Raw genomic sequence first — 19,873 nt, 5'->3', positions numbered from 1 at the left:
TGAGGAGGTGAGTCCTCATCCCATCCTACATGATTTTTATATAATGCCGGTGCCTGGGCTACTGCCCATTTCCTTGCATAAGTATATTTTTTGTGAATCGGAATGTGATTCGAGAAGGCAGGCATAATCACTTCTTCGCCACGAGGGCACTCCCTGACAAACTCTGGGGGCAAATCTTTTTCAGCTAACCGAATATCGTAGCCTTTTGAGAGTTTATCCCAAAATAGACCCTTTATTTTCCTAGTCTTATCACCCTCTATACGCAATGTTATTTCGTATATTTTATGGGGCTCGCTAAGTCTGGTGTCGGCAGTTTCAACCTGAATGTATTCATTCGTGTCCACTGTCTCCAGATGACTCATCAGGATCTAGCGGGCTATACTGATTTCTGCTGCACTGTCCAACATTGTCAATGCCCACTCCCCGTTTTTCAACTGTGTCCTCAGTATTCTCGGCATGTTTGATTACTCTAATACTGGCTACCTTCTTTTTGGGAAATTGAGATTTTTTACTCTGAGCAGGTTCCTTGTCTTTGGACTTGGTGTGCTCTCCTGGGTCTGACCGTCCTCTTCTTTCCGATTTCTGCGAAAAAGATCAAGAGGGACGTGTATCAATACTTTGATATCTATCAGGTTTTTTCAGATTATCCCTATTTCTAAGGTTAAATCTTTTCTCAGAGGGCTCCCTCTGGGGAGACTGGTGTTCTCGAGTCGGAGTTCTTTCCCTCCGTCGAGGAGACCTTCCTCTGGACTGGAAAACTTTTTCCTTGGGAGTGGATTGTTTATTTCCATTCCAGCTCTTTTTAGGAGTGTTTAAATTATTTTTAATAAATAATTTTTCAGGATTTTCGAGCAGTTGGGGCTTTACTGGTTTTCCACCCAAGCTGTCTCTACCTAGTTCTTCATAGCATTTTTCTATGATTTTGGCAAGCTCAACTGGCTGATCTTTTATATCTGTTTCCTTCAACTTCTGGCGGATCGCCACAGATGCTGCTTCTCCCTTTATATTGGCTAATAATATAGCCGAGACCTGCTTGAAGTCTTTCAGTAATTTCATACCAAGATTTAAAGCAGGCTCTGGACCGTATTCATTTTGAATCTGTTTTAGCACTTCTGGTATTACCGCCATAGACGGAACACCGTGTGTTTTTGTGTAAATGGAAGCAAAGACTGTACCCCAAGTGTCGCAGTCCTCCACGTGTGGTGCGATTCCCATAGGAAGGCAGATGGTCAAGATTCTGTGTTTCTCTATAGGGGTAGTATCAGGAAATACTGCCTCTATTTGAGTTATTTTCTGTGCTAACCAGAAAGGAATTTGTTCCCGTTTTACGGGTGTTTTACCAAGACATGACTGTATGTTCTGTGGTGTAATTTTATTAGTGTTCCCCTGATGAGGGGTCAGCTGCGGTACATTAACAGCTGGTTGGACTGTTGCAGTTCGCATTACATATTGGACTAATTGCCTATGTATTTTTATAAGTGTTTTAGCTGTACTAACAGCTCTTCCTTTTACATTTTTGCAATGTCAGGATGTGGTGTGTATCCGGCTAGAACCGGCCACGTTGCTCCTGGTCTACCTAGTGGACCGAGCCTGGTAATATGATCATTATGTTTTAGGGCGCCATTAAACCAGAGCAGGTGCTCTTGGAATTTTAGTGAGATTTCAGTCTCCTCGAAAGGAGCGTACTCTTCCGGAGGTTTCTCTATTTTGTAATAGTGAAACTCTTTTGTTCTAGCGTTTGCCGCTGGAAAGTTTATCCATGAATAGAATACCTCTGTCTGCCGATATTTGTGTGCCTCTATCACGAAAATTACTGTACCACCTTGAGGTGTCAGTCCGTTCTCTATAAGTTTTAACGTTATAGATTTTCTTAGGTGGACCGGGATGTCGATAGCATCCGGGTCTGTCTGTAGGAGACTCGAGTCCTCCTTTATTAGTTGGGCTGCCAGCCTAGCTGCTTCCCTTTCCTCTTCACTGTCTGACATTATATAAATGCAGGTTTTGCAGAGTTCGTCTCCAAGGAGACAAAGATTAAGTGCACAATATTTTGGAACACTGTATACTTCAACGTTGAAGAAACCAGAACTTTACATAGGAATCTCTTCCTACTGAGTTCGGGCGGATTTTAACCTTTCACCCACTCCAGACGTCTATTGGAGTATTTACTGGAGAAAGGGGTCTGTGTGAAATATGCACGACTGAGTTACTCTAACGTCTTGCGTTAGTTTATCGCCTTACCAAACGTTGGGCGCCATGTAGTGTAGTTCCTAGTTTCCCACTAGGCCCTGCGCATTGGAATAACATAAACAGTAGTATCGACGTAGAAGTGCGGATCTTCCAGGCCTCTACTGACTATGCTAAACTTATTTGGGTTTGTTACCAACTAGCTCAGAGGTCACTGGAAACGTTCTTGACTGAAATAGGAAGTGATCAGCTTCCCTGGCACAGACAAGAAGGGATTCAGTTTTCCAACAACCGTGCAACATGACAACTTTGCTGCTCAGATCAAGAGTCAATCTCTAGGGTCGTGTGAAACAATAGACAGTTATTTTACTCAGTCAGGTTAGTGCAGATTACTTTCACAATATGTAGAGAATAGAGAGACGGGCGTTTGTCAATAAAGGGTTAACATTTATTGAACAGTCTTTCTTCTCGTACAAGAGAAATGAATTGCCACAATTGCAAGACTTGTTATTATAAAAAGTACGTACAGTAAGATAAGTATTGCGAGATAATACTGTAAAAGCATTGATATGGTTTCTTAGCCATGCAATGGTTTAAAAGTAATAAACCATATATACATTCATATATACATTAGGCTAAAATACTCAACTGGTGCTTCTAACTACGCCTACCCCAGTGTACCTGACCTAAGCCTAATACGTGGGAGGGGAGTAAGTAAGTAGCTTTAAGTTAAGTTGGTTTTGCCAAGGTTTGCTTCAAGAATTCTCACTAAGGGTTTAGTCAACACCATACCTCTGAATAGAATGATGGAGGTCTGGTGTCTCCTTCAGGGAAACTCGGTATTCCAGTCACCCGCAAGGGTAGACCAGAAACGCTGGAGCTGGATTTCTGGGCAGGAGAAAGGCAGCGTCTCTCTTCAGCGCGTCGAGGAGGAGGAGGGGGGACAGAGTCCGCGGGCAGCTTGCATCTGCTGGGCTCTTGCAGAGGGACGGCTGTTCAGCTCCTAAGTTCACCACACCATCGTTCGCGCTTTAGCAGCGATAATGGTATCAGAAGCTTCACCAACAGCAACGAGACAGCAGCAGCATCAGCGTACTGCAGACAGCGTTGGCATTGATAGCTTCAGCACAGCATTTGCTTAAGGCAAAGTTGGTAGTATTTATATCTGAAAGGTGCCATGTTTGACGTAAGTTTGCTGGACATAAGACGTCAATAAAGATGTCACTTAGGAAGTGATCACTATCAGTTGCTCATTAGAGTTCTATTACTAATCAAAACACAGCAAGCGGGGATTTCCAGGTTTGCTGAGTTTTTAAAGAAATGGGATACAAACAATCTCAGGGCGCTCCTCACTTTGTATCAGGGATATGTGTAATCTTTGAACTCAATCTAATTAAGGTGCATCTAGAGGAAGGGCATGTATCCAACACCCCAATTTTTCTGTTGTACACAGAAATAGACAGTACTATATACCCCTGAGCAACTTTGGAATAAACCTTGAAGGACAACCAAGAGACATTAGTTGACTAAAATGTTATTTTGAATTTTGTATTTTGTGGTCTGCTGAATATTTTGGAGTACAAGTATATCTGGATACACAGGTTTATATTATTTAATAGAGTGCTCAGGGGTATATAGTACTTGCTGAGTTTTTATCTTGTTGAAGAACTCGGAGTGTTAATCTAGGAATCTCAGATAGTGACTTCTGCTCTGTCATTGCACTAATTGGTTGCAAAGGAAGTGGCAGAGAAAACTATTCTGGAATGTGGCTCTGTTCGTGTGAGGCCAGAGATGACTTTCTGAATATTGTACTTGAACGGTTATGCCAATATAGGGAATAAATGGATTTATGGCCGAATAGGGGCATAAGGTCACAGTATCGATCAGGATCCTAGATAAGCACGCAACTAAATTAACCACAGAATAATGAGTTGCCAAATGACAGACAGAAGAGAGTTTTTCTATTTGGCACTTCTGCAACTTTTCAAATCTCGGCATGCTGAATCTAATCTACTTGGAGAGTACAACTGCTACAAAATCTCTTTCAATGCAGTAAAAGAGAACATTCAGTTTCCAGTCTTTTCAAACTATTTGCAAATGTTGAAAGATGAGATTGAACAGGAATAAAACGTTGCTGCTGCATTAGCTAAGGACAGTACAAGCAGCCAAAGTTCTGCAAAACAGCGTCGAGATCCACTTGGACAACCAATTATTCCAAATGAAGCAGCCATAGTCATGGGTGATGTGGAACCTGCAGTTCAACAAGTTAGAGAGGACAGTGTGGATTTCAAACTCTTAGGAGCACAACTGAACAATGAGTAGAAAGAAATGTATATCGAAGTAAAAGAAAGAATGTGGATGTTTTTCATTTAAGCCAATTCTACTATACATCAGTGGTCAGGCTGGCACTGGGAAGACAAGTTTTTAAATTAAAGTTCGCAGCTCTCACCGACAGAGGACTACATAATCACATTCATCAACATTAATGGAATTACTTTGCACCAACTACTTATGCCATCTGCTAAACAGGACATTAATCTGCAATACCAGAAGTTATCTTGATAATTGATGAGGTGAGCATGGTTGCAAACTTAAAGCTTGCCTTTGTACACTTAAGTATGCAGCAGAATATGACATGCTGTTTGGAGGAACACATTTAATTGTCTTTTGTGACCTACTGCAACTTACCCCTGTGATAAGACATCCTGTTTTCAAGACACTTCTCCATAACGAAACAATACATTATTTGGGATATATTGGAAATGTAAGCATTTGGTTAAACTTCAAATACAAGGAATTAGTGAAGAATATGTTTCAAGCACCTGATGTGGTACATGGATCTATATTTTGAAAGACAATAGAGTAGGAGTTCTGACAAAGGAGGGAAACCATGCTTTGGAAAGTTGACTTGCCAAGACACTGTTTTTATCTGACAACACACCAGTAAAATTAATGTACAGTTTTATTGAAAAAGAAAAATCCATGTCTGTTTAATGCGTATGCTTTAAGAGTGCTCCAACTTCGATGAAGAATTAATGAAGCTGGAGAAAGAAGACATTTTTAAAATTACAACTATTGGTAAAAGGGAACACCAGGCAGTAACAATACTGCTAACTAAGAAACTTCAGGGAAAATTGGATTTTTTGGAGAAGTCTGTGTTGAGGACTGCAGGATTAAAAAAGTGTTTAAGTGTGTGCAAAAAGTGTCAAGGAATTTTGTGGCATACTTTAAATGTGTAGGAATGGTTAGTAAATTGAGCTATGGGCAAAGTGACTGATTTCAATAATTTTCCAAATAGGAATGAGGTTGAGTACTTAGTCATCAAAATTGATCACATTGATGGCGCGAAGCAGATTGGCCAATGTATTGTACATTTTTGTCTTGTAAAGGAGTGATATGTGCAATGGCTACAGTTCGCAGTGTCTTTAGCGAATGTGGTAACTATTCATAAATATGTGTGTGGGTGCAGCTTTTATTGATATCGGAAGCACAATAAGTAAAGAAGGTATATCATATGTAGCATTGTCCCATGTTAGAACATTGTCCAGTTTTGCTTTTTAGTTAAATTTGATGATAAGGCAGTTAGTGCCCTATTACAATGCCAGTCACACGAGCGTCCAACCAGCATTGTGTCAGAAACAGGACCACCGACAAGGAGTTGGAGGTCCCGCATTTTGAATTATTATGCAACCGCCTTCACGGCGGTCGGAAAGTATATGTGTATTGTTGCCGCTTGTGTTGTGGGCCGGAGCACAAGCAGCAATAATAAACATACACTTTTTAAACACCCATGCACCATGTGGCAGGCATCATGCGGCACCTGCTACATGATGTATGGATGTTTGGAGGGGCACCACGGGTGCCCCCGGGGCCCTATAGTGGAGGCTCAGGGAGAATGGGGGCCCTGCTAGGAGCCCCCAAAGTCTCTTTGCAACAGCCATCCCATGACCATCTGACCACGATAGAAAGGCTGTCGGAAAGGGACATCGTAATACCTATGGCTTAGGCACTGCCCCTTTTGTAGGATTATGCTCCTACAGTTGTCCAGAAGTGGCTCCTTGAGCGGTCGGAAAGGCAGCAGTCAGTCCCTCTGCCCACTGCCTTTGACCGCAGCATCATAATGTGGTGGTTGGACTGCATGGATGGATGTCATTTGTACCACAACTGTTGGCCTGTCAGTTGCGGTCCAACCAACATTATGATGAGGCCATTAGTGCTGATGCAAGCTGTGTAAGAGAGTACAATGGTTAAACAGTCAATACTCTCCTCATTTAGGTCAGTTTTGAGAAATGGGTAATCTGTCCAAAACAGAAGCTTACAAAAGAGTCAACTGATGTTCAAGAAAAAAACAAATCAGCACAAGCTGGAAGGCATTAATGAGGGTGCTATTGTAGGATACCATTTGGAAACAGTTCTTGGGTCAACTGCTATGCAAATGTTGTTCTCAATGTACTGTTTTAATTTACCACATTGTGTGCATCAAATTGAAGAACAACGAGATAAGATATTGTGCTCTGCACTGTATCATTTGCCCCAATGTTTACTTAAGGCCATATGTATCAAACCTCGAATTTGCGATTATCAAATTGCTTAGCGAATCTCAATTTGAGAATCGCAAATCGGTATGTAAATTAGGGGTGGGCCTAGTTCGCGAAGTAACGCTACGCTAAGCTACGCGAAGTGCACTTCGCACTACACGAACTTCATGTAGCACTACGCGAGCTGCGTAGTAGCATGTTCGCACTGTGCAAGATGCGTTTTCAATGATTGCACAGTGCGGACAAGCATCCGACACTGTGCAATCATTGAAAACGGCATCTTGCACAGTGGGAGCTGTAGTTGTCTGCTGCTCGAGTATATTATTACTCGAGCAGCAGCTTTCTGAACGCGAACTTGTAGTTCCTCATTGAGAGCGGTCGCGAGCATGCACAACCACTCACAATGAGAAACCTGACCTTCCCGCGTTGAGAATCTCGCCGGGATGTCATTTTGCTTGCTCGCGGTCGCGAACATGACGTTGAGGAACGCGAACAAGCAAAAAATGACCGCTGCACTATGCCACGCTGCACTAGGTGTGTTCGCACTGTGCTAACTGCAGCTCGCGTAGTGCAAAGTTGCGCAAACTTCGCAAAATCCGCAAGCGTAGCGTAGTGCTTCACCCAGGGTTAATATAAATAAAACCTCCCAAAGAAATAGAGTTCCCCTTAAATCCTCATTTTCAATAGCGAAGACACAAAAAGCGCTTCCTTATTTGCGTATTCGCTAATTTTGCGATCTCGCAAATAAGGAGTCGCAAATCTGCTACTTGGAAATTCAGGTGCAGCTTGATGACATCACAACCAGGAAGTGTGACTACCCATGCTGCAACTGATTTCAGAAGCAGAGTGAAAGGCTGGGAGGAGAGTTGAGGCACAACTGTACTGCTACTTTGAGAGTAGACTTGGGAAGTATAATTCCAAGATTTCATACTTTGTTGAAAGCAAAAGCCAGTATTACATCTATTATATGAAAATTCTTGGGTTGGGAACTCCGGTAATCAGAGATACTATCTAAAAATATGTCTACAAAATTAAATGGGACACGTGTGTTCAATAATATTAGTTTTTTGCCAAACCTTCAATGAAAATTCACAAAAAATAGGAAATTCAAAGGGCATGTGTTTAAGGTTTGCTGGGGGTTGAGAACAAGACCAACAGTTAAAAGTAACTGCAAAGTCTAGTTTATGTAGGGTAACAGGAGTGAAAAAAAGGCTGTTATAAATGAGAAATAAGGTTTGAATTGCAGTAGCCTCTCCAGAAGATTTTATGCCAAGTTGAAATGGAAACGTAGTTGTCAAATCCATTTCCTAAAAATTCTCTATTTTTGTTCTATTCTGTCTCCTGGTGTAAGTTGTTTATATAACTTGGATGCGGAGTGGGATGTATCCAATAATGGAGGAGGTGAAGGAGAAGTTATCTGATCCACAAAAAGTTAGTTATAAGAAGTTTAAGTTGCTGAGACCAGCAAGCAGTATTTGATTTCATACAAGTCCGGAAAGGAAAAAAGCGACTCCATTTCTCAAAATAGCAGGAAGGTACCATCTTGAAAAAATTGGTATATCCATTTAAAACCTCCAGAATACCAATCATCCACAACAATTATTTTATTATTTATTTTAATTTGGAGTCTTATACCAAATTGATTAGTGTAAAAATTGATCTTTAGGAGATTGATAAGAAATAAAAATAGCAGGTACAATTTTGCATGTGGTCTTGAAAATCGGAAGAGATAAGTTGATTTCTCAATATCTGCTTCTTTCTTGTATTAAAAATTCTTTTTAAGGCAAAAGGTAAAGTGATATTTATGAAAATCTGGAACATGAACTCCCCCATATGCTTTGGCTTTTTAAGTTTAAGAAGAGAAATCTTAGGTTTTTTGTTATTCCATTAGAAGTTAAATGAAACAGAATATATATTTTCAAAATGATATTGAGGAATTCTAATTGGCATATTTGAAATATGGAACAGTATAATAGGTACTAGCATAATTTATGTAGAGTCAAGATGACCCCACCAAGATCAAACAAGATGTATGTATAAGAAGGACTGTGTGTAGTGTTTTAAAATTGGCAGTTGTAGTATCTTTAACGGTATCGGAGAACCACAAACCTACATATTTAATATTGTCAGGATTTCAATGAAAGGAAGACAAACTGTAATCGGAATCGAAACATAGGTTATTCAAAGGTAGGATTTCAAATTAATCTGCATTTAATGATATCCTGAAACATAGCTATCTACTTCTAATAAAAAGTTGGTAAAGATGATTATGTGTGAGAGATAAAGAGCAAAATATCATCTGCATTTACGAAAAGTTTGATTTGATCATCCCCATGAGTGAACCCCATAATCTGTGAACTAAAAATGTATTTTTATTAGAAAAAGCTCCTAAACAAGAATAAATAGTGATGGAGGGAGTGGACAGCCTTGTCGAACGCTTCTTTGAAGAGGGAACAAAGGAGACATAAGACCATTAATTAAAATAGATGATTTAGGTGAGTAATATCACAAAGAAACATAATTATTAAAACTAAGACCAAAACCAATCCAGGACAGCGTTGAGAAAATAAAAGATCAACTAACTCTATTAAAAGCTTTTTCTGCGTCCAAAGAAATAGCAGCCAAAGAAGAATTATACGATTTGGATTTACTAAGCACATTAAAAAATTGTCTAGTATTGTCAAAAAGATGTCTACCTTTGATGAAACCAAATTTTTCTTTTCCAATCAATTGGGGTAATAATTTATCCAAACAGAAGGCCAATATTTTTGCAAATATGTTACAATCTAAAATGATTATAGAAATAGGACGATCATTTTTACACAATCTGTGGGAGTAGTTATCCTTGGGAATGAGACATATCAAAGCATCTTGAAAAGAGCCATACGAAGTATGAGAGGATATAAAATAAAGGAAAATGTCCCTTCTGTTGAGAAGAAAAGTGTGAATAGAATTCAATGGTGAAACCATCAGGTCCGGGAGCTTTGCCACGTTTAATGAAACAAATAGCATTAGAGATATCCTGGATACAAATATTCTTTTCCAATAAGAAAAAATCAATGTCGAGGTGTGAGGGAAGAAGGATGGATGATAAATAATGAAGAATATCATAGGCATTAGCCTGAGATTTTGGAGTAAAAAGGGCTTGATAGAAATTTGTATAGTCCAAAAGTATATCTTCATTTTTATGTATATTTTGGTTAGTGGAGGTTAAAATAGAAACTATCTTTATACATTCTTTCTTAATTTTGAGATAATTAGCAAGAAGTTTTCCTTCTTTATTTTGACCCCATAGTATTTTGCTCTAGACTTAAATAGATAGTAATTAGCGCTTTCTGTAAAAAGTGCATTAAACTCAAATGTATCAGACACTAGATCCTTTAAGGTGTGATCAGAATGAGAATTATAAAAAAGAGTATTTTAATTACTTAATATGTGAATTAAGTTCTTACTTTTATTGGAGTAATACGTCCTTATCTGTGATTCAAAATTAAAAATAAAATCTCTAGAAGCAGCTTTAAAAGTATCCCAAATAATTTGAGGAGATAGACAAGGGAATTCATTTTCTTTAAAAATGTATTTCTCAAAGTTGGGTGTAAATTGCAAGTCTAGTACAAGAGAGTTGTTAAATCTCTATAGTTTAGGTCGTTGCGGGATATGGGAGCTCTAAAGACAAAGTGACTGGTGCATGGTCGGAGATTAATATGGATCCTTTATCAGAACTAATGAGATGCTGGCCAAGAGCAGTAAAAATAAGTAAATATTCTAATTGTGATTGAGAGAAATGAACTGGAGAAAAGAAAGTGTATTCCTGAAAAGTTGGATCTCACAATCTCCATGCATCAATAAGGGATTGCTGAGAAATTGTCGACTTGAATTGAGTATATATTTTTGAAGGTAAAAATCTAGCTTTGGAGTATCCATCAATAATGGGATTAAAAACCATATTACAGTTCCCACCAATTTATCAAATAATCAGTATAAGTCACCAACTTAGACAACACACCTGGCCAGAAAGAGCTATCCAGATTAGTAGGTACATAAAGATTAACAATAGTGAGAGGAATTTTATCAATAAGCAAGGGAACTCATCACAGTCAACATTTTTGAGATGAAGATTCTATATTAAGGTGCTTATGAAATAAAATAGCCACCATGTTACATTTCCCTGAGCCCGGAGAAGCAAAGACATTACCATTCCATTGCCTTTTATGTTTAATCATTTCTTTGTCTGTAATATGAATTTCTTGCAAAAGAACACTATCAGATTTAGATTGCCAATATGAGACAAAACCCTTTGACCCTTAGGGGTGCGTAAACCTTTAACGTTCCTTGAGATACATCTTAAAGTTATCTATATTACAATAATGAACTTAGAAAATATAAAATAGGCTGTAATAATGAGTATTCTATGTAAACCATATAAAGTAAAAACAAGAGCTATTACATCCCAATCCTGACAATGTAACGACTTATCAAAGTGAATCACATATGAGGCAAAAAATGAGATCAGAGAAAAAGAAAGATAGAAAAGAAGAGAGAGAGAGAGAGACACAAACAGAGAAAAATAATAAGAAGAACTGCATTATAGAAGAAAGCTACAATGGGTAACTAGAGATAGACATGAACTTGATGAGAGTTTTCCTAAAAAAGAAAGGAGAAGGGAACAGGAGTATGATGAAGCAAAAAAGAAAGAGGAAGACAAAACCCATATATACAATATAAAAATCAACATACAAGAAAAAACACACAAAATCAGGGGTGGTGTAGCCACAAAAGGGGGAAACGGTACATTGACTGAAACTCTCAATGACTGGCATGGGAGGAAGGAGGAGTATCGTCAAACAATGTGAGAGGAGTTATATGTATGACTTATAACAATGGCTGAACCTAAAAAAAAAGAAAGAGAAACAATACATAAAACATATAACCAGAACTATATTTGACAATAACAAAAAAATCCTAAAATATGTTTAAAAGCAGTCCTAGTAGTTTCCTTATCAACCAGCCTACAATTATCCAGAAAACATTGAAGAAGACAAGGGTCCGCATAAGTTGTGCTCTTGTTCTTATAAGTAACTTTAAACAGACAAGGATGGATAAGACCGAATCTTGCAATAATGTCTCGTAGTGCGGGTATCATTTCAAAAAATGTCTTCCGACTGTCCTCTGTTGCTTTTGGAAAGTCTTGGGAAAAGAAAAGAGTAGAGCTTTGCTAGGAGATCCTACTTTTAACTCTGACTGCCTATATGACCTTCAGCTACTCGGTGTATTCTAAAAAATATAAAATTACTCCTCTACGCTTGTTCAGTAAAGCCACGCACTGATGAGCCTGCCCTTAAAGATGAGATCTTTGAATGTTTAGTGGCAGAGATTCAGGAAGATCCAGTAGGTTTGGAAGGAAGGATTGGATAAAGGAGAGAGGATTTGACCCTTCAAGTCCCTCTACTAGGTCATATATGAGTAGATTATTACGTGCAATTTTCAAGGTTCTCAACCTGTTTCTGAAGATACGGTATTTGAGCTTGCATAGGGGGACCCTGATTGCCAACAGAGTGAAAATATTCCACTTTGTTTTCTAGATGAACAACCCAACTATGCATATGTGACCATTTATCATCCAGTTGTTGAAGGCGAATATTAGTCTCTTCCATATAAGTTTTGAGTGCTCAAATTTCATCAAGAAATATTTCCATAGAGATTGAAGGAGGATATATGGTTGTTGAAAATGGATCTTTTTTTAACCCTCTTCCCCGATGAAAGGGTAGACGTGCCCGGTAGCTGGGATGACATTTTGGAACTAGGAAGAGGGGTATTTGAAGGTGAAGGATTTGTTGTTGTTGTGTCTTGTTCTGAAGCTGCCATGTTATTTTGAAGGACAGAGAATGTGTTATAATCAACCACAGATAAAGAAAAGTTGTTGTTGGCAACAGAGAGAGGAGCACGTTTTGTTCTCCCCATACACTAAATAGTGATATCGGGAACACGCAGTCAGAAATATCAAAGAAACTTCGATGAGTATGCACAGCAGAACAGCAGCAAAGACAGTTTATAGTTTAAGTTGATAAGTTCCAGTTACAAGAGGAATAAGTTGGGCAATATTTCAAAAAGTTCAGAAGAGACTTCAAAAAATAATATTAATTACCTCAAGACGAATGAGGGATAAAAATAAGTAATTTCAGAATGAAAATTTTCATATTGACCTCTAAATAACCAGCCAGAGCTTCAAATGTGGTAATTCCATGGTGTAAAACAGCCCCTTATTGCTCATTCCTGAGGAAAAACACCTTCTCAGAAAAAAAAATGCCGACCGCAATCCCTGGGAGGAACGTGACTGCACCACTAAATGCAGAAAAATGGGCTTCCGCTCACTGCAAGGAAGCTCTCAACATTTGCAAAAAGGTGTTGACATCTTCATCCGTCGATGCAACTCACTCCAAGGGTGTTCACAAAGTCCTGTTGGGAAACAAAGGAGAAACCCTCATGTGCCCAATCTGAGCCATCAGCGGTGAGTCCTTTTCCTTTGGTTCCCAAATCACGCCCCCCTCATTCGTGTTTCTAGTTTTTATCCTAAATCCCATGCAAATCAATTAACCATATTATTTTTTGTTTTCGGAGAGCTATTTTCTGGTTCCCAGTTCAGATTATGACTAATAATGATGTCTCAAGATAATAGCTAACAGTTTAAAAAAACAAATTGTGAATAACAAAGTCCTATAAACATCAAGTGATGTTTTTAAGTATTGATATATGTACGTCCCATATTTTCATAAAAATATTAATCATTAATTAGATTTGAAATCTAAATTTGTTGGATTTGTTACTTTTTCTAAGAGACACAATATTATTATTTGTTGAATTTCATCATCTCCATCTCTTTCATTCATGACTTGTGTTGTCCCATTCACGAAAGAAGATTTATTATATTGTCCTAAACATTATATTTAGTATCTGTCACTTTCTGAACCGTGGGGCCACAAACATTGTTTTTGATTTGTTAGCGATGTATTCATTCTTTCAAGTATCTCTCTTAAAGTACTGACTGATAAACTCTTTTGATTACTTTGACTGCTTTCACCAATCGCTAAAGTAGCTTGAAACTGGAGGTATAGAAAATTAAAATAAAATATAGGTATGTGCTTTGTTAAATTAAGATGTGGATGTAAACAAAAGCGCATTAGTGAAATGTGTAACAGATTTATAATTGTTTTAGATAATTTTCTGCAGGATGCAACTGAAACTGACTTTGCCACTGGTTGGATATTGCAGTAGTGCCAAAGATATCAAAGTGATAAAAAGAAAATATATTTCAAGTTTATCAACATACAAAATAAAGCTCTCTCTTCTCTAAATCAAAATAGTGACCCCCTCCGACCAAAATGTTCTATTGGATGGGACATTTTTATGCAGAGAAAGCCCAATACTTTGCACTCTTGCTCATCATATGGTGTGTTTTGCTACTGGCCCATTCTCAGTAACATTCATGTTGTCTCCCTGTTGTTTCAAAAATGAACATCTACAAGACTCAAGCAGCGATGGTCAATAAAACCAATAAAATGTGTTTTGACAGCACAAGACACTCAACACTCAAGGATGCCTAATGGGGTGATGTGAATCACTGCTCAAAAGGCATATTGTATTGTCATCAATTCTATAGACAAGCCCTCTCTTGACCAGTATGCATTAAATAAACATGACATGTTTGGCCATAGTCAATTCCACATTTCAATTACCACAGCACATATTAAACTCATATATGGTCACAAAGCCTCATAATTGAGTCCAGTAACAGATCAGAGTAATGAAGCATCATACACATGTCATCCTCTAATCGCCTACTGATACCCCTACTGATACCCATCTTTGAGGATAAACCATTTAAATGATGAAAACGTGAAACATGGCATTTGGAAAATGTGACTTTGTGTTGATGCAAAAACTTAGATGTTGATCCTTTGATAGTGGTGTTTTCGGAGATGTTATAGTTCCACAAAATGATCCCCAAATGCCCTTGGTATGCATAATGGATTATGTAATACCCGTTTTATGGACTGCTCAATCACCATATGTAGCTTATAGTTGCTAATTGACAGTTGTGTTACAATGCAAATTTACTGAAGTGCATTGGGGCATCAACTGGGATGCTTCCGGGATGCTTCGAGGTAACTATGCGCTCTATAAATCTTCATTCATTCAACTGATTTTGAGCTACTTAAAATAAACAAAAGGTTTTTTGATATTTTTCAGCTCCTTTGATAGCGACTACTATACAGCTGTATTTTGAATGAAGAAACAAATTGAGTATATCAAAGAAGCATCAATGAGCTGGCAAGACATCACACTGAGGTAAGAAACAAATAAGATTGGTAGAGAAACATGTGTGATAAGTGAGGATTAGCTATGAATGACCTAAAAGCCTATCAAAATTAAGAACACATTTAGGCCCTTTGTTAATGGGTATCCAAGGATATTAATTTAAAGGCAAAATATGGCTTACAGGTGTTAGGCCTCGCATCTTTTGGCGAGTTTCCCCTGTCTTTTTTGCTTTCTGTACTCCTGTTTTTCCTGTTTTTGATGGTATGCTGAATATCATGCACAAGCCCCAAATTGCAGCTTGGATTGCACCTTGTCAGACATGCACATGTTTTCAGCGGTGCTGGGCAGCAGCCCTCCGCAACCAGTGTGCGCTTGTCAATACCTCACTGGGCCCAACACCACCTGCTGTGCAGCAACCGGACAGATCATGCTTTATTAAAGTCAGGGCACCATATGTCATAGCACACAGTGTGCCACAGTGCTGGGGCAATGCCAGTTTGGGCAACCTCACCAGGATCATTCCAGCTGAATATTGTGAGTAAGGCTGGGGGAGTACCTAGTATTCCTCTTCCCGGAATGTCATCCAATCTGTTTTCTGCCCTCCCTGGAAGGTGGATAGTGGGCTCAGTTCCTGGTATTACATCACATCTTCATGGCAGTTTGAGTTCCCATGGGGTCTAGTGCAGTGATTTGGGCATGTCCCAGGGGTCTCCCACTTCCAAAGCCAGAATGGGGCCCACCGCACCTGGAGCTGCACTCACCATTGGCTCGGCTCAACAATATCTCCTGGGAAGTGGGATGCCTCACTGCGCCTGCATCACCCACCACTTCCCAATTTCATCTATCCTCAGCAGGAAGACGTGGATAGGCCTCACATTGCCAGTCCACCGCAAGGGGTTGGGGAAAGGCCTCATCTTTATCAACCAGTAAGTGGTGCCGGTCGCACTCAATGGAGCATAGTGGGCCTTGAAAAAGCCCTCTGTGCTCGACGGCAGGTACCACTGCAAAAGGTTCTGAGCGGACCCACCCACTCCCCGGTGTGTTGCAGATCACTCATCTCACGCCGCAGCCATCTCTCCCCACCGCTCAGTCTCATGCATGTTGGGCCCATTCTCAATGTTCCTGTGGACTCCGGGTGCATCTCCTTTGACAGTCGTAGGGCTGAGAGCTGTTGATGAGGGCAGTGGCTGCTGGTAGCAGCAATATCTGGTGTATCAGCAGGATTATGCAGGACATTTAGGCTGGGATGTTGGAGCCGCATTACAGCGTGGCCATCTTGGAGTTAGGCAAGCTCTGCCCCTCTGTTATTCCACACACATTTTTGTGCATTCAATTGATTGTAGGTTATAAATTACCTTTGTGTGCATCATGAAGAAAACACTCTGAAGAACATAGAAACCTTCTCAGGGGTCTCACTGATACTTGGTCCTTTTAAACCAACAAAGAAGAAATTGGCACAGAAGCTTTAATATAAAAATAACATCAAATGAGGGAGACTACGTCACACAGAAGTCTGAGGAACTGAATGAGGCAGTCTAAGGAGTACAGAAAACTGGGTCTAATATATGCTTATGGTTACATAGTCAGCATAAGACCAAGGGGAGTTCCTGGCACATGTAAGCATGCAAAATGCATAATATGGGCATACAAGATCTGCTTGCTCAACAAAGTGGGAGGAGAGTTACTTCTCCATACAGCAGCAAAAATAGCCAGACACTTATAAAAGAGAAGCAGGTACGTTCTGCTTGCTAGGCCCTACTGAGCATGTGCAAGGCTCCGAAGAAGGAAACAGCACATGGCGAGCACATGGCTAACTAAAATGGCTGCCAAAATACAAAATGGTTTTCAGCTCATGCTAACAAATCCCTCCAACCTTTAACAGATGTTCCTTTTAGCATGAGCTAAGTTGCTAGGTGGGCATTTTTCATTCTAAATATTCCATTAAGCGGGTATATATGAGTTGTAAGCAGGAATACAAAGGGAACAAAGCAATTGGTCATAATTAACACCTTAAGTGCTGCGCCCGTTCAGCGGCCGACGGCACCACTACCTCGGGGGTGCTGCCGTCGGCCGTTGAACGTTCCAACTGCACCTGCGCAATGGAACGTCCAGCACTGGAGCTGGACGTTCCATAGCTGCTAAGGTGTTAACATACAACATAGTTGGAGAAAGTAATGACCACTATTACAAACAGAATTATCATTTTTCCTAGTCCTAAGCAAATCCTAAAACCATCTAGTAAAAAACACTTTCAGGGCTATTTGTCCATTTTCCTTTTATGAGGGCTAGAACATCAATTTAATACAGTCAAGGAAAGGGCAAAGTCACATTTTTCAATTGCTCAGAAAAATGTTTTTCGTGCATATTAAATATAACTAATGCAAATATTAAAGCAAATAAATAGATTATTACAAAAACAATCCTAGCTCCAAGGGACCAGGAGGACCACACAGGGCCATAAGAATTAGGACGAAGAGCTGCAAAGGGCTGCTCCTCCTCAAAAACGGGACATCCAAAGGGGTACATTATTGACACGAAAAAGAAGAAGTCCTTGGGGATATTGAAGCTGCTGTACAACCAAAGAGAGGGGAGTCTTCTCCCTGTGTCCTTTTGAGCCTCACAGGCAGGCTCTTGTTGTGGAGCTGCACAACTCGCAACTCAAGAATCACAGCCCTGTTTGAAGGAAAAAGTCTCTTCTTTCAGGATAGGGCAGTCACCCACCGGGCAAATGCTCTCAACGATCCTGTCCAGTGTCTCAGGCAGTGCACCAGTCTTCTTAACTTCAATCTAACAGGCACCAGAGACACAGCACCTGTACCCTAAACTCAAGTCCTTCCCTAACTTCTGTATTGCTCTGCTGGCGCACTGCTCATTCGTTGGGGCCACATATTTGCATCCAGTGTGCTCAGGCACCTCTTGACCAACAAACAAAGGAGCAACCTTGCATTCACTTTAGGACCAGGATTTAGAGGCCTGATGCTAGGATCTCTGAAGCAACCCTTGTTTCAAGACGGGTCACCTCAGGCAAAGCCTCCTTGCCATTCTGGTCAGTCTGTGACTCTCAGCTGGGCATCGAAAATGTTTTTATGACCCCATCTTTCACCCAAGACAGTGGCAGGGGCACACAATTCATCCCAGGGCTGCCGCCTTCACTGAGGTCCTAGTTGCCAGTAATGCCTGTGCTGGTTACCTTCAATTTAGCTTCAAGCTGGACTGGTACTGACGCTGACTCCCAAGGCTGAATCCGATGTCCTGGCCCCTCTGGCAATGGTTGTAAGGCAGCAAATATCTATTGGTGGACAGAACAAAAGGTCTTTAGACAAGGCACAGAAACAGTCTATCAACAGAGAGGATAGTCTCAGAATACTTCCTAGTCTTGGGACGCCCCATATATTACCAAGGCACCCAAGAACCACTTCATCTATCTATGAGAGAGTAAAAAAAAACCTGGACCTATTGGCAAGTATAAAAGGAAGTCTTTGGTGAACTGACAAGAGTAATACATCACCCAATCCCAAGCAGCCAAGGAAGTCTGAATTCATTTACTAAACTCAGAGAAAAAGAGACAAACAACACACACATATCCTAAATCCTTACATTGGTGTATTCCTGTGTACTAATCTGAAAACCCTAAAAAAAGGAAATATTCTCCATTTTTACATATAGATTTTAAACTACTTGTACAGGAATGCAGACACTTCTAAAATGATTCTTCTTAATAAAAGTACCTACATTGTACGCTTAGGACCATGCTCTCATGTTATAGGAGCAACAGGAAAAATCTAAAACTGCTAATTTAACAGGGTTTCTTATCTATAAAAGAACATTTCCTTCATTTTTTTGCTAAGGATCACATGGGCATCTTTCCTGCGTTCTACTTTTCATGATCCAAACTATGCAGCATCAGCTCTAATAAGGACTGTCAATTTATTTACACAGACTAGCTAATAAAAAACTAGCAATGCCCTTGCAAAACTTTGTAGCATGAGAATAACATACAATAATGGTGTTATCACCTTAAGACTTTTAGAACAAAACTACCCACATCTAATTCCCCTTAAAGATCAAATAAGGGAACAACAATCTAGACTATTTATCCTGTCATAATTTCATCAAACAAGATGGGCAGTAACATAACATATATTTTTATTCATGGTATTAATGCTAACAAAGTTCAAAGTATTACTGAATAGCCAATTAAATGTCTCATTGCTATTTCACAGACAGCTTAAATAGGCTAAAAACAAATTGAGAAAAATAGAGAGCAACATACATTTCACCTAGCCTTAACTTGTAGAGGAGCTAGCCTCCTTCCCCCATTTTGACAGTAGGAAACCTGAAACAGGTATCACTTCTGTCAACACTATCAACCCATATTTGTAGCAACTGGGCATAAACAAAGTTATACGAGGTACATAGCACTTTTGAGAGGGCTGAAAAAACATGAATACCCAAACACCAATCCTTTTAGCAAATGCACAAGTGAAACATGAGGGCAAATGAATTCAAACTAAATTTCATTGCCTCAGCATTTTGTTTTACAGTGATCCTCAGACTAAAAGCATTAGTGCTGTATAAATATGGCAACACGTATCTGTTATTCAAAGTTCACATATACCATTATATAGTTTTCTATCATATGAGTACATAAAGTGCTTGCTTTTGCCAAAAAAAGTAAAACTTCTCCTTCTCTCCCCTGTCGTCTTTCAAAAAGTTTCAGAGGTCAAAATGTCAAAGCAAACTTTACTCTGGGAGCCATGCTATGCTTCTAAATATAGAACTGATATTTAACTCTACCTAGCTGTCCTATTCTGTGTGCACAGGTTCCCATGCGG

Source organism: Lissotriton vulgaris, chromosome 12, assembly GCF_964263255.1.
Source record: "Lissotriton vulgaris chromosome 12, aLisVul1.2, whole genome shotgun sequence".
Taxonomy (NCBI): Eukaryota; Metazoa; Chordata; class Amphibia; order Caudata; family Salamandridae; genus Lissotriton; species Lissotriton vulgaris.
The sequence above is the reverse complement of the archived record's forward strand: the minus strand, read 5'-3'. Positions refer to the sequence as shown.